This window comes from Polistes dominula, unplaced genomic scaffold, assembly GCF_049000335.1.
Source record: "Polistes dominula isolate Pdom_NZ unplaced genomic scaffold, Pdom_raw_medaka contig_26, whole genome shotgun sequence".
Taxonomy (NCBI): domain Eukaryota; kingdom Metazoa; phylum Arthropoda; class Insecta; order Hymenoptera; family Vespidae; genus Polistes; species Polistes dominula.
Window position 1 is genome coordinate 62638 of NW_028300939.1, and position 13637 is coordinate 76274.

A 13637-nucleotide genomic window follows, 5' to 3' on the forward strand; every position below is an offset into this window, starting at 1 on the left:
TTAACGATTATCCTTCAGTGCACAATTACGTTGAAGGATACGACGTAATTAAACGAAACTAATCGATACGTTTGGATTCTAATTAACGATTAATTAAAATACGAATATTAACGTTATAATGAAATTACATTGATGGAAAAGAGAGATTATTCTTTCTCCAAAAATAGGAGAATAATTATTTTATTTTGTTTGATAGGACAGATAATTTACATCTCTTCAAAGTATTCAAAGTTTATCGATATATAATAATACGACATGGGGAAGAAAAAAAACTTTTACGAGAAAATCGCGTGATATGAAAACATATTTTTCTATTTTTGCAAACCTAACGTCGTCGAGAAGATAATAAAAATGTAAAAAGAAGAAAAAATTTATTCAACAAATCTATTTAAATTATATTTGAGCAAATAACTCGTTAAACATTTTTCCAAATGAAATAGCCATTACTTTTTTCGTTAATAAAACAAGTGTTGACATAGTTGACAACATCGATCATCGCGTTTGTATTATATTATAGATTTAAACGAGATATAAAGATAAAAAATAAATCGAAATGGATTGATGCGCTTATATCGTCATTAACACGTTGTATATGTGGGTCGAGGCCGAGTGTGTCCTGTCAATTGCATTTCTCCAAGAGAGAGAGAGAGAGAGAGAAAGAAAGGGATAGGACATAAATACATCGAAATATCGAAAGAGTCGTTTATTAATATGACAATTGCAGGTAATACAAATATCAATAAAGCTCTTCAAATGAATTTATGAAAATTAAATCAATTAAATAACTGATTTCTTTCCTTTCTTTCTTTATTTATTTTTTTCTTCTTTTAATCATTTTTTTTTTCGTTTTCTTAACCTCAAGGGAATTTCAAGAAATTTTATTTTCATTTCGGTTCGATTTTATAACATTGTTACGATATAAATTTATTTTTACATAAAAGAAACAAAAATATTTGTGTGTGTGTGTGTGTGTGTGTGTGTGAATCCTAAATCAATTTATTTTTCAATGATTCATGTTAATAATTTTATTCCAATTGAATATAGAAGAAAAATATCAAAAATAAAGTTTCTTTTGGGATGTTAAAAATCAAATAAACTATCTAAGACTTTACTAAAGCCATTGTTAACGTACTAAACAAGCCCTATGGTGTCGTAAAGTAACTCGAAGTTAGTTCTCTTCTCTCTTTCTCTTTGATCAATATCGCAATACCATTAATTTCTGTTATAGATAGTACCAACAACACTAACACTATAACAGCTGCTTTGTATACAGTCAACGAACTAGCCTATCTCTACGTCACCAAAAGAGGGTGAGAGAGACAGAGAAAGAGAGAGAGAGAGAGAGAAGAGGGGTTGATACTTCGAGCAAAGTTCCACCCTTTAATTAGTTGATTTCTCATACTCTACGTGGTTCCCATAAAATATAATACCCAGAGAAGAGATTCTAGGAAAGAAGAGAACCTGTTTGGCCGTAACTTGTCAAAGAAAATTCATAGTTACATTAATAATTTATACGAGTTTTACAAATAAAAATATGTAAATTCAAAAATATAATTTAAAAATTTTTTTCTCCCGGTTAATAATTAAATGAAAAGCGAAAAAAATAAAACATTACTGAACTTCGAAAAAAATTAATAAAAGTATATAATTTATAATGGTATACTATTTCATTAAAGTTTTATCTCTTACGGTATTTGAATATTAAATGTTAACACGACGAACGTCTACAAAAAAAGAAAAAAAATTCATTAACCAATGCGTTTTTTTATACTTTATACGGTAAATGACGAGCGAATGAATTTTTTATAAAAAAAAGGAAACAAAAGGAAAAATCCTCCGATGATGGATTTTTATGAGAACGTTGCGTGTTTTCTGCGAATAATCAAGATATATATGTATACGTTAACGTGTTACTAAAAATGATAATAAAATAATAATAATAAAATAATCATGTGTTAAACATGATTAACATTCTGCGAGTTAATTGTTTAATAGTAGTTTTTCACGTTCTGTGACATTCATGAAGATTCACGAGTTGACAATTTCCCTTGAGGCTGGAAGAAAACGTGACCGTTTTACGAGAAAATCTTTGTTATGGCAATCTCTCTTGTTTCACCATCGTTTCAAAAAGGTAAAGGAAAAGATAAAGTGAGTTGCAGTAAAGTGCCTAATTTCACGAAGTAATGAGACGAAATTAATTGATGATGGAAAATCTAAAGGACAAATTGCATACGTATATATAGGTGTAAAAAGAATTAAAAGAAAAAAACAGCAGAACTCGAGTTTACAAAAATAAAGAAAAGAAAAAGCAAAACTATACTTGCAGTTGCATGTAAAATTTTTCTACAATTGCAATTAATAGCAACAAAGACTTAGAGATAACAGGGTAACTTCGAATTTCATTAGTCTACTTTTAAAAAGATATCCTCGGAGTAAAAGCATGATCGATTCAGCAAGTAATAATGTTCGCGTTTAACTTTTTCCTTTCAATGGTAAGATTCTGTCTTTAAAAACTACTTCAATGGTAATACTAAAGAACATAGATGCATGAAAATCCACTTTTTTACTAACCAGACTCACCTTAGTTACTGCCGTAACTAAAAGAGGGCCACAGTAGGTATTTTCACGTGATGATATACCTGTAATAGCTAATATAGTACAGTTAATAATAATATATTATTACACATTTAGTAAAAAAATATGTGTGTGCCTTCAGAAATGCCATTATACATATATTAAAAAGTGAAACAATTTCAGGAATTCAAATAGAAAAAGATCCCAAAGGTTTGTTGTTAAATCCAACGATGATCACCTGTAACAAAAAGAAAACTATATTAATTATAGAATCAAGTGAGATGCAATAGCCTGACATATGAATCGTCCAATTCGCAGATGCACTTTTCAAATTGAATTCTCTATTTATTTTTATCAAATTTCTATTTGAAGTTACAATAAAATTGAATTTAAACGCGTGATTTTACATTTACGAGAAATAAAAAAAAATAAAAAAGTAAAAGTAGAAATATTTAGTTAGCAAAAAAATAAATATGTTTCTATATAGAAAAGAAAAAATTACAAATTTAATAATTCAATTGCGATCAAAGTGAAAAATCTTAAAGAAAAAAAAAGGTAGATTACTTTAATATTAAAAAGACGATAATTAGGTTTAAAAATGTAATAAAAGGGAGTTTAAATATTTTGACTCGAACTAACTAAACACATATGCATCTTTTTGACGATATAGACACATATTTAGTGTCCCAAGGAGATGGAATGGTCCATCATCTCCAATTACAACTAGAAATTAATGACGAGCAAAAAAAGTAAAACAATAAAATATGAAATATGACTAGAGAGCCATTCTCTAAAGGTTCGAACTTGCTGTTGAACCTTTGAAAATAACTCAATAGCCTGTAGTTGCCCTCTTGAGCCACAATTAAGTGGGGGCCTCTTCGGCATTAAGCCTCTTCTTTCTTCATTCCATGAAAACTGCATTTGGACATTTCCTACGTGCGAGCAAGATAAGATCTTTCATACTATTTTTGCAAATAAACTTTTATTTTGTTATGATTCTAATTCTCAATTATATTAAGAAATTAATTTACATTTCGCGTACACTTTTCTAGCTCGTGGACCATCAATGAACTTGGAGTTCATTGACCATACACGAGAACATTTAATCGAATGTCCAAGCAGATAATAATTTCCCTCGATGACCTAATAACACTTCGCACTTTTAACATCGAGTAATAAGATCGAATTGAAATAGAAAATGCAATAAATGTAATGCATTATCTTGCAATACTTTGTTATATTTAATTATATCAAATAATTATAGCTGTAAGACGAAATCGCGATAGTGCGTAGTGCTAATCCTGAAATACTTAAAACTAAGTATCAAATGCATCAAAGAATTTGCGAATTTGATTCGACTCTATTTCGTTCGAAATAAAATCGAAGTAGAAATAAATTTTTCAAATGGTTGCAAATACCTTTGAATCATGATACATAATAAAGATCACAGAATAGTTACAAAATAAATTAACAAATCAAACATAAAATAGAATGAGATGATCAAATTTTGTAACAATTCTGTATAAACCAGGAGGCGGAATTTCCACTCCGGAGTGGAAGCAAGAAGTCTAATGCCTTTCCTGGATCCTACCTACTTAAAATTAAAGTTTTCACATTCATTCAGAGAAGTATGCTACCTGCCTGCCTATTACCCATATTTTTACCCATTTTAAGAAAAACCATACATACCCACCCACTCACTCCACGGTTCTCACACATACCACCAGGGTGCAAAAGCCTAAACTAGAGAGCATGCCCCGGGGCACCTCCGACACCCTAGTTCAACCACGTTTTCTAAACTTATATGCTAATGGGTATACGTACGTATTTTGCTGTAATCGACTGCCAAGGCTAATGATTATTGCATAAAAAACTAAAGCAAAAATACAAGTATACACTAGTATATATGTATGCATACTAGTAATATACAAGTATATCAAAGTTTCCACAAATAAATGCAGTAACTCTACTATGCAAACGAGATTATCAAACAAATTAGAAATATTTAATATAAATATAAGAATACACAAAAACGTGATATGAGGAAGTAGTGCTTTGAGTATTTAATAATGTATTAAATGAATAAAAAATATCGCGAAACGATGTACAATACACACTACCTAATACGCACACACAGGTGTAAAGTACATCGTGCAATCACTAGCACAATAACAGCCGCCAATAGGGGAAAAAACTAAAACTAAACCCACGCTAACTGTTTCTCACCCATACGTGTAACACCTGGGCACACACATAGATGAGAACGCAGAAAGTATGGGGGGGAGAAACGGGAGATTAGTATATTAGAAGCTGAAAATCCTGATCTAAAAAATATGATTAAGACATAAACACATAAATACATTTGTATAAAAATTCATCTAAGCGACTAAGGACTCTACAAGTCATTTGGTGAATAATGACTTAAACAAGCGAATGAAAAAAAAAAGTTACCCCATATGAAACAATTATAGCTTCGAGGTAAAGGTTGTATTAAAAGACTCTACAATAATGATGGATATTTTTTTGCAAACCTCGGACGACTCCTTTCATTAAGTTGGCTGTTCTAATGAAAGAACTGGGCTTTGAGCCACCACTTAACTGCCAAAGTCTATCCGTCGCGAATAAGTTTGTCTTCTTGCTCATTTATTTAAAATATCAAAGTATTGATATATCAAAATTAATTTCGATTAGATAAACTATGTACGTAGCAATGCATGTAAGACATTTATTACATGCTTTTATAAACGTTATAAAAAAGAGAGTGCATTTATTAATTGCATTATGAATTAAATGAATTTAACCGATGAGACAAGAAAACCTATCCTGAACTAATAATAAAACATACAATAAAATATACAATTTTCATGAGTAACTCCTAAAAAGGAATTACTCATGTGCTCGTCAATAATTTATTTAAATAATTACAACCAGTAACTCGTGCCGATTTGGACCTTTCATCCTCGGCATGATTGAGCACTGGAGGGACTTTAAATAAAAACTCACGGTTTAAGAAGTTCTGCGATGGCTCCAAAACACTCCTACTTCGCAGCAAGTATTGTAGTCTGACCATGGAAGACGATACTCGATTTGCCATTGAAGAAGATCCATCGAAGATCCATCGAAGAATTCATCCAACATCTTTCAAAGGAAGAGAATCCATGGTTATATCTGTAAAATAAAATAAAACAATACGATAAGTTATCTAGAATATTATCCAAAATCATATAAAATAAAATAGAATAAAATGTAAATAAAAATGAATACTTACAATGCATTCCAAGGAGATGCAGCTCTATTGCACCATGGTGATGCACCTCGCGTGAATCTAAAAACGCGGTATGAACGAAAATAAGAAACTATAGATGAGTTTCTTATCGCGAAACCGAAATTTTATTACACGACGAACAACACTGACTCTAATTCGCGTTTGATTTTAATTTATTACTCGCCCGATCACTGATTCTAAACTGCACTAATTCAAAGACTGCATTGCACGCAGTTTGATAATACCACCATAAACACTGCACATATTGCTTCGCGCACTATTGCAATCTGAAACTGAAATAAAAAACAATACTATTAATATCATTACTATTACAGATAATCATTAAAATTTTTAAGGATTTTTTTTAATACAAAAATATACTCACTTTAAATCTTTATTGATGAATACACAATGGGTCTCCTATCCTTAGGATAATGATGACAATGCACAAATAATGACTATAAAACATATATAATAATAAATGCAATTAATTCAATTAACACTAGATTTATAGACTGAACAAATTTGATTCATTTCAAACTTTTTTGTTACATATATATAAAATAGAAATATTTTAAATTAATTGTAATTTGAGAAAATTTAAATTTAATTACTTTTAAAATAGAATATTTTTTAAAAATATATATTAATTTTTAATGCTGTAATGAAATATGCATAAATATTAATTCCTCTCCTCTACCAACTTTTTCATTTAAACAATGTTTGTAAATTTTTAAAAAAATAATGAACAAAACAATAGTGAACAAATCTAGTATTAAACGAATTTCTAAATGAATTTAATTAATAAAATGTGAATACCATTCCAACGATGATCTGAAACACAAATAAAAACAAAATAATATAAATCGTTGTTATATAAAAATTATTATAATTATTGAGAAAATGTTTAATATAAAAATTGACTTACGTTTTTTCTTCATTGATGAATGCACGATGGGTATCCTACCCTTATGATGACGATGAGCACACGTTTAATCTTAATAAAAGAAACTTGCGAGTTTCTTAACCGAGCAAACGAAACTTTAACATGCGACGATCAACACTGAATCTACTTGTCGACTTTTTTATATTTTATTTTAACACGATGCAACACACGAGAACCTCATTGCCTACGCGCTCGATTGCAATGATTTTCTGAAACAGAAAAAGAAAAAGAACAATTAAGATCATTGTTGTAATAAAAATCAATTGAAATTATCATAGAAATGTTTGATAGTAAAATATACTTACTTTTAGTCTTCGTTGATGACTGCAGGATGGGTATCCTACCCTTAGGATGACGATGTATAAAATAAAATTAAATAAAAAGTCTGAAAAGCTGAAACATACTAAAGACTATATTACAATATTTCCTGTAAATCATTTCTGAAGGCAGGGCACACATTAAAACCATTGAATATTTTTGATAGAATGGTATTCAAGTTATTAAATATTTGTGAAATTGATCAAAGTATGTAATGTAAGTATAAATATTAATTAAAAATCTTTAAAGTTGTCTAAATAAAACAGTAATTGTATCAGCAAATGCAATAAAGAGTAACATAAAAAATAAACCAATTTTTATACCATTCTATGCAATGAAAAACTTTTTAAACTATTAAAATCAAAACGATTACGTTAGAAATAAAATTATTAAATAATTTAATACGTTTCTTTTTCGTTTATGTTGTCTCGTCGAAGGATAGAAGACGAATACGAGCTACATTACTACGTAACCTTGGTAGAGGAGATCTTCGGAATGTCGAACGCTCGGCTATTATACCTATGTTTTCGGCTGTTTACGTTTTGTTGTCGACTCGAGAAATATCTACAAATATAAATACACATTTATATAATAGCTTATATGTCGAGTGTATTGTTTTCTTATTCATCCTCTCTCTCACACACTCCTTCTCTCTCACTCTTTCTGTAGTATTTCTACATGCTTATATGCTTATATTTAAAAGAAATAATGCTCACCTCGCCATATATGGAGAAGATAAAAAAAGTTGCCAAAAGGTTAAAAGATTAGTTAATTCGTGTTATAACTCTTCCCATGTTAAAAAGGCTAAAAGAAAGTAAAATATGAAAACTCACGTACAAAAATTATGCATGTAGTATGCATTTGATATATAACATTCGTTATATATCATTTAATATATAACAGGAAGGTGTACATTAAAATATTAATTGAAACAATTACCTGAAATTAACGGGATAATCAAATCCGCTGCAACAAGTATACAGATCGCAGATTAAAAAATTCGAAAGATTCGCCATATTGCAGTGCATAAAGCAGGCGCGTAAGACTGGCGCGAAAATACTGCATGCGCGAAAATGATGCGCAGTATGTCTTCCTTCCACCTATATTAAAGAAAAATTTTGAATGATTAAAAATACAATATAGAAGCATAAAAATTGTCAAAATATACTCAAAAAATCAAAATTGATCCTTATATCCTTTATATATTATAATAGAAAGGTGTAAACCTTACAAAATATCTATTAATTACCTGATCTTAACGGGACGATGACACACCGATGTGTTCTCCACGAAAGACGCCATGAAACTGAAGAATTCGGACGAAAGCTTGGCTGTGATTGGCTAATTCATTTTTTGAACAAGAAAAGGGTCATCACGGCTTCTTACACGGACAGAATCTGACCTTCCTCATGACCACGCTGGTCAAACTACATATGATAATTTATTTATTAAATAAATTAAAAATCATTTCTATTTTTCTAATAAATGTACACAATACTTAAAAATATTCTAAAAATAATGAATAGAATAAAGACAATGTAGACATTAAGAGATCTTTGTCGTTTTGCACAAAAAAACAAAATCGTATAGAAGACAATTGTCGATAGAAAAATGTCTAATATGAAATGTAGCATATGAAAGAATAAATTCGCAAAATCTGTATCGATAAAGAATCCTCACAATTGAAATACTTTCAGAGATGCATAATTGTTTTAAAAATATTCATAATAACGTTTATACACGATTCACACACGAAGATTATTCCACATGCTTTTCTATGCTATAAGATACTACATTCTCTTTATCTTATTCATTATTTTTAGAATAATTATGAATAATGTGTATATTTTATTTGTAATCGAAAAAAGAAACACAAATTTATAACATATCAAAATTGTTTTCTATTTAATATATGTTAAAACATATAAAATGTTTAAACCAATGTATATGCATAGAAACAATCTGAAATGCAATTAGAGAATATTAGAATGATAAAATAATTGTTAAATAATTAATATAAGTGCATTTTGTTATCTAATAACTTATTACATATGATCTATGTACCTTTCCCTTCAAGATTCACCTTTTAACTGAGGCATTATCCTCTGTGAAAATGCTTTTATTCAATGTTGTCTATATGACTGTTTGAATGTTATGGATGCTGGAAATGAATACAATTTTTCAAATATAAAGATTATTTTTCATTAAAACTATGCAACTGTATCATTTTTTTCCTTCTCTTGTTATTATTTTATAGCTCCTATGCTTTAATGACACATTTTTATTTATCAAAATACTTTAATTAAATGTTTTTTTACATTATTTTGACTGTTGCACATGTTTTCAATAGTAATAGTATTTCAAAGAAAGAGGAATTAACAATAAAAGATTGTTATTTTCACATTTTTTTCTCTCCAATATAATTATTATTACCATTAAAATTTACGTGTCACTTATAAATATTGTAAAAATAATGAATAGAATAGAAAGTATTTATAATAAAAACATTATCTTATGGTAGTAGAGAAAATAATCATGTAGAAAAGAAACCTTGTCAAAGAAATTTGTAAAACAATTGACAATCTATCGCTTGCCACACGTATAAAAATAAATCTCCATCATAAAGGCGTATTTTTACGTTAAAGAACAAATTGTAGGGACTTTTTTACTATTGGCAAGCGATAGATTGTCAATTGTTTTACAAATTTCTTTGACAAGGTTTCTTCTCTACATGATTGTTTCGTCGTGTGCAATGAGATAATGTTTACATTATGTATTCTTTTTATTGTATTCATTATTTTTATAATGATTACAAGTTACATGTGCATTTAATAAAAATAGTAATTACATGAAGAGAGTTATAATGTTAATCTCTGTTTAATTGGAATGTTTTATTTTGTTACATACATGGGCAACATTTGGAAAATAACATAACCAACATTGAATAGAAGCATTTTCACAGAGGATAATGTCTCAGTTAAAAGGTGAATCTTAAAGAGAAAGGTACATAGATCATATGTAATAAGTTATTAGATAACAAAATGCACTTATATTAATTATTTAACAATTATTTTATCATTCTAATATTCTCTAATTGCATTTCAGATTGTTTCTATGCATATACATTGGTTTAAACATTTTATATGTTTTAACATATATTAAATAGAAAACAATTTTGATATGTTATAAATTTGTGTTTCCTTTTTCGATTACAAATAAAATGTACACATTATTCATAATTATTCTAAAAATAATGAATAAGATAAAGAGAATGTAGTATCTTATAGCATAGAAAAGCATGTGGAATAACCTTCGTGTGTGAATCGTGTGTGAATCGTGTATAAACGTTATTATGAATATTTTTAAAACAATTATGCATCTCTGAAAGTATTTCAATTGTGAGGATTCTTTATCGATACAGATTTTGGGAATTTATTCTTTCATATGCTGCATTTCATATTAGACATTTTTCTATCGACAATTGTCTTCTATACGAATTTGTTTTTTTGTGCAAAACGACAAAGATCTCTTAATGTCTACATTGTCTTTATTCTATTCATTATTTTTAGAATATTTTTAAGTATTGTGTACATTTATTAGAAAAATAGAAATGATTTTTAATTTATTTAATAAATAAATTATCATATGTAGTTTGACCAGCGTGGTCATGAGGAAGGTCAGATTCTGTCCGTGTAAGAAGCCGTGATAACCCTTTTCTTGTTAAAAAAAATGAATTAGCCAATCACAGCCAAGCTTTCGTCCGAATTCTTCAGTTTCATGGCGTCATTCGTGGAGAACACATCGGAGTGTCATCGTCCCGTTAAGATCAGGTAATTAATAGATAATTTGTAAGGTTTACACCTTCCTATTATAATATATAAAGGATATAAGGATCAATTTTGATTTTTTGAGTATATTTTGACAATTTTTATGCTTCTATATCGTAATTTTAATCATTCGAAATTTGTTTTTATTATAGGTGGAAAGAAAATCTACTGCGCATCATTTTCGCGCATGCAGTATTTTCGCGCCAGTCTTACGCGCCTGCTTTATGCACTGCAATATGGCGAATCTTTCGAATTTTTTAATCTGCGATCTGTATACTTGTTGCAGCGGATTTGATTATCCCGTTAATTTCAGGTAATTGTTTCAATTAATATTTGAATGTACACCTTCCTGTTATATATTAAATAATATATAACGAATGTTATATACCAAATGCATACTACATGCATAATTTTTAAACGTGAGATTTTTCATATTTTATTTTTTTTTTTAGCTTTCTGAGCATGTTGAGAGTTGCAACACGAATTCACTAATCTTTTAATCTTGTGGCAACTTTTTTTATCTACTCCATATACGGCGAGGTGAGCATTATATTTTTTAAGTATAAGCATATAAGCATATAGAAATACTACAGAAAGAGTGAGAGAGATGGAGTGTGAGAGAGAGAGGAAGAATAAGAAAACAATACACTCGACATATAAGCTACTATATAAATGTGTATTTATATTTGTAGGTATTTCTCGAGTCGACGACAAAACGTAAACAGCCGATAACATAGGTATAATAGCCGAGAGTTCGACATTCCCAAGATCTCCTCTACAAAGGTTACGTAGCAACGTATCTCGTATTCGTTTTCTATCCTTCGACGAGACAACATAAACGAAAAAGAGACGTATTAAATTATTTAATAATTTTATTTCTAACGTTATCATTTTGATTTTAATAGTTTAAAAAGCTTTTCATTGCATAGAATGGTATAAAAACTGGTTTATTTTTTATGTTACTCTTTATTGCGTTTGCTGATACAATTACTGTTTTATTTAGACAACTTTAAAGATTTTTAATTAATATTTATACTTACATTACATACTTTGATCAATTTCACAAATATTTAATAACTTGAATACCATTCTATCAAAAATATTCAATGGTTTTAATGTGTGCCCTGCCTTCAGAAATGATTTACAGGAAATATTGTAATATAGTCTTTAGTATGTTTCAGCTTTTCAGACTTTTTATTTAATTTTATTTTATACATCGTCATCCTAAGGGTAGGATACCCATCCTGCAGTCATCAACGAAGACTAAAAGTAAGTATATTTTACTATCAAACATTTCTATGATAATTTCAATTGATTTTTATTACAACAATGATCTTAATTGTTCTTTTTCTTTTTCTGTTTCAGAAAATCATTGCAATCGAGCGCGTAGGCAATGAGGTTCTCGTGTGTTGCATCGTGTTAAAATAAAATATAAAAAAGTCGACAAGTAGATTCAGTGTTGATCGTCGCATGTTAAAGTTTCGTTTGCTCGGTTAAGAAACTCGCAAGTTTCTTTTATTAAGATTAAACGTGTGTTCATCGTCATCCTAAGGGTAGGAGACCCATCGTGCATTCATCAATGAAGAAAAAACGTAAGTCAATTTTTATATAATCATTTTCTCAATAATTATAATAATTTTTATATAACAACGATTTATATTATTTTGTTTTTATTTGTGTTTCAGATCATCGTTGGAATGGTATTCACATTTTATTAATTAAATTCATTTAGAAATTCGTTTAATACTAGATTTGTTCACTATTGTTTTGTTCATTATTTTTTTAAAAATTTACAAACATTGTTTAAATGAAAAAGTTGGTAGAGGAGAGGAATTAATATTTATGCATATTTCATTACAGCATTAAAAATTAATATATATTTTTAAAAAATATTCTATTTTAAAAGTAATTAAATTTAAATTTTCTCAAATTACAATTAATTTAAAATATTTCTATTTTATATATATGTAACAAAAAAGTTTGAAATGAATCAAATTTGTTCAGTCTATAAATCTAGTGTTAATTGAATTAATTGCATTTATTATTATATATGTTTTATAGTCATTATTTGTGCATTGTCATCATTATCCTAAGGATAGGAGACCCATTGTGTATTCATCAATAAAGATTTAAAGTGAGTATATTTTTGTATTAAAAAAATCCTTAAAAATTTTAATGATTATCTGTAATAGTAATGATATTAATAGTATTGTTTTTTATTTCAGTTTCAGATTGCAATAGTGCGCGAAGCAATATGTGCAGTGTTTATGGTGGTATTATCAAACTGCGTGCAATGCAGTCTTTGAATTAGTGCAGTTTAGAATCAGTGATCGGGCGAGTAATAAATTAAAATCAAACGCGAATTAGAGTCAGTGTTGTTCGTCGTGTAATAAAATTTCGGTTTCGCGATAAGAAACTCATCTATAGTTTCTTATTTTCGTTCATACCGCGTTTTTAGATTCACGCGAGGTGCATCACCATGGTGCAATAGAGCTGCATCTCCTTGGAATGCATTGTAAGTATTCATTTTTATTTACATTTTATTCTATTTTATTTTATATGATTTTGGATAATATTCTAGATAACTTATCGTATTGTTTTATTTTATTTTACAGATATAACCATGGATTCTCTTCCTTTGAAAGATGTTGGATGAATTCTTCGATGGATCTTCGATGGATCTTCTTCAATGGCAAATCGAGTATCG

General features: G+C 28.6%; 2 long non-coding RNA genes across 2 annotated transcripts; one reads left to right on the forward strand and one right to left on the reverse strand.

Moving 5' to 3' along the window:
• Positions 1-7520: 7520 nt before the first annotated feature.
• LOC149032831 (uncharacterized) lies at positions 7521-8444 on the reverse strand. Its single transcript, XR_016176306.1, has 3 exons — positions 8043-8444; positions 7820-7907; positions 7521-7667 (listed from the first exon to the last, which is right to left on the reverse strand). It is a non-coding gene; the product is annotated as an uncharacterized LOC149032831 (long non-coding RNA).
• A 2991-nt stretch (positions 8445-11435) lies between these two features.
• Positions 11436-13637, forward strand: LOC149032832 (uncharacterized). The gene is made up of 4 exons (XR_016176207.1): positions 11436-11470; positions 11623-12522; positions 12616-13445; positions 13546-13637. It is a non-coding gene; the product is annotated as an uncharacterized LOC149032832 (long non-coding RNA).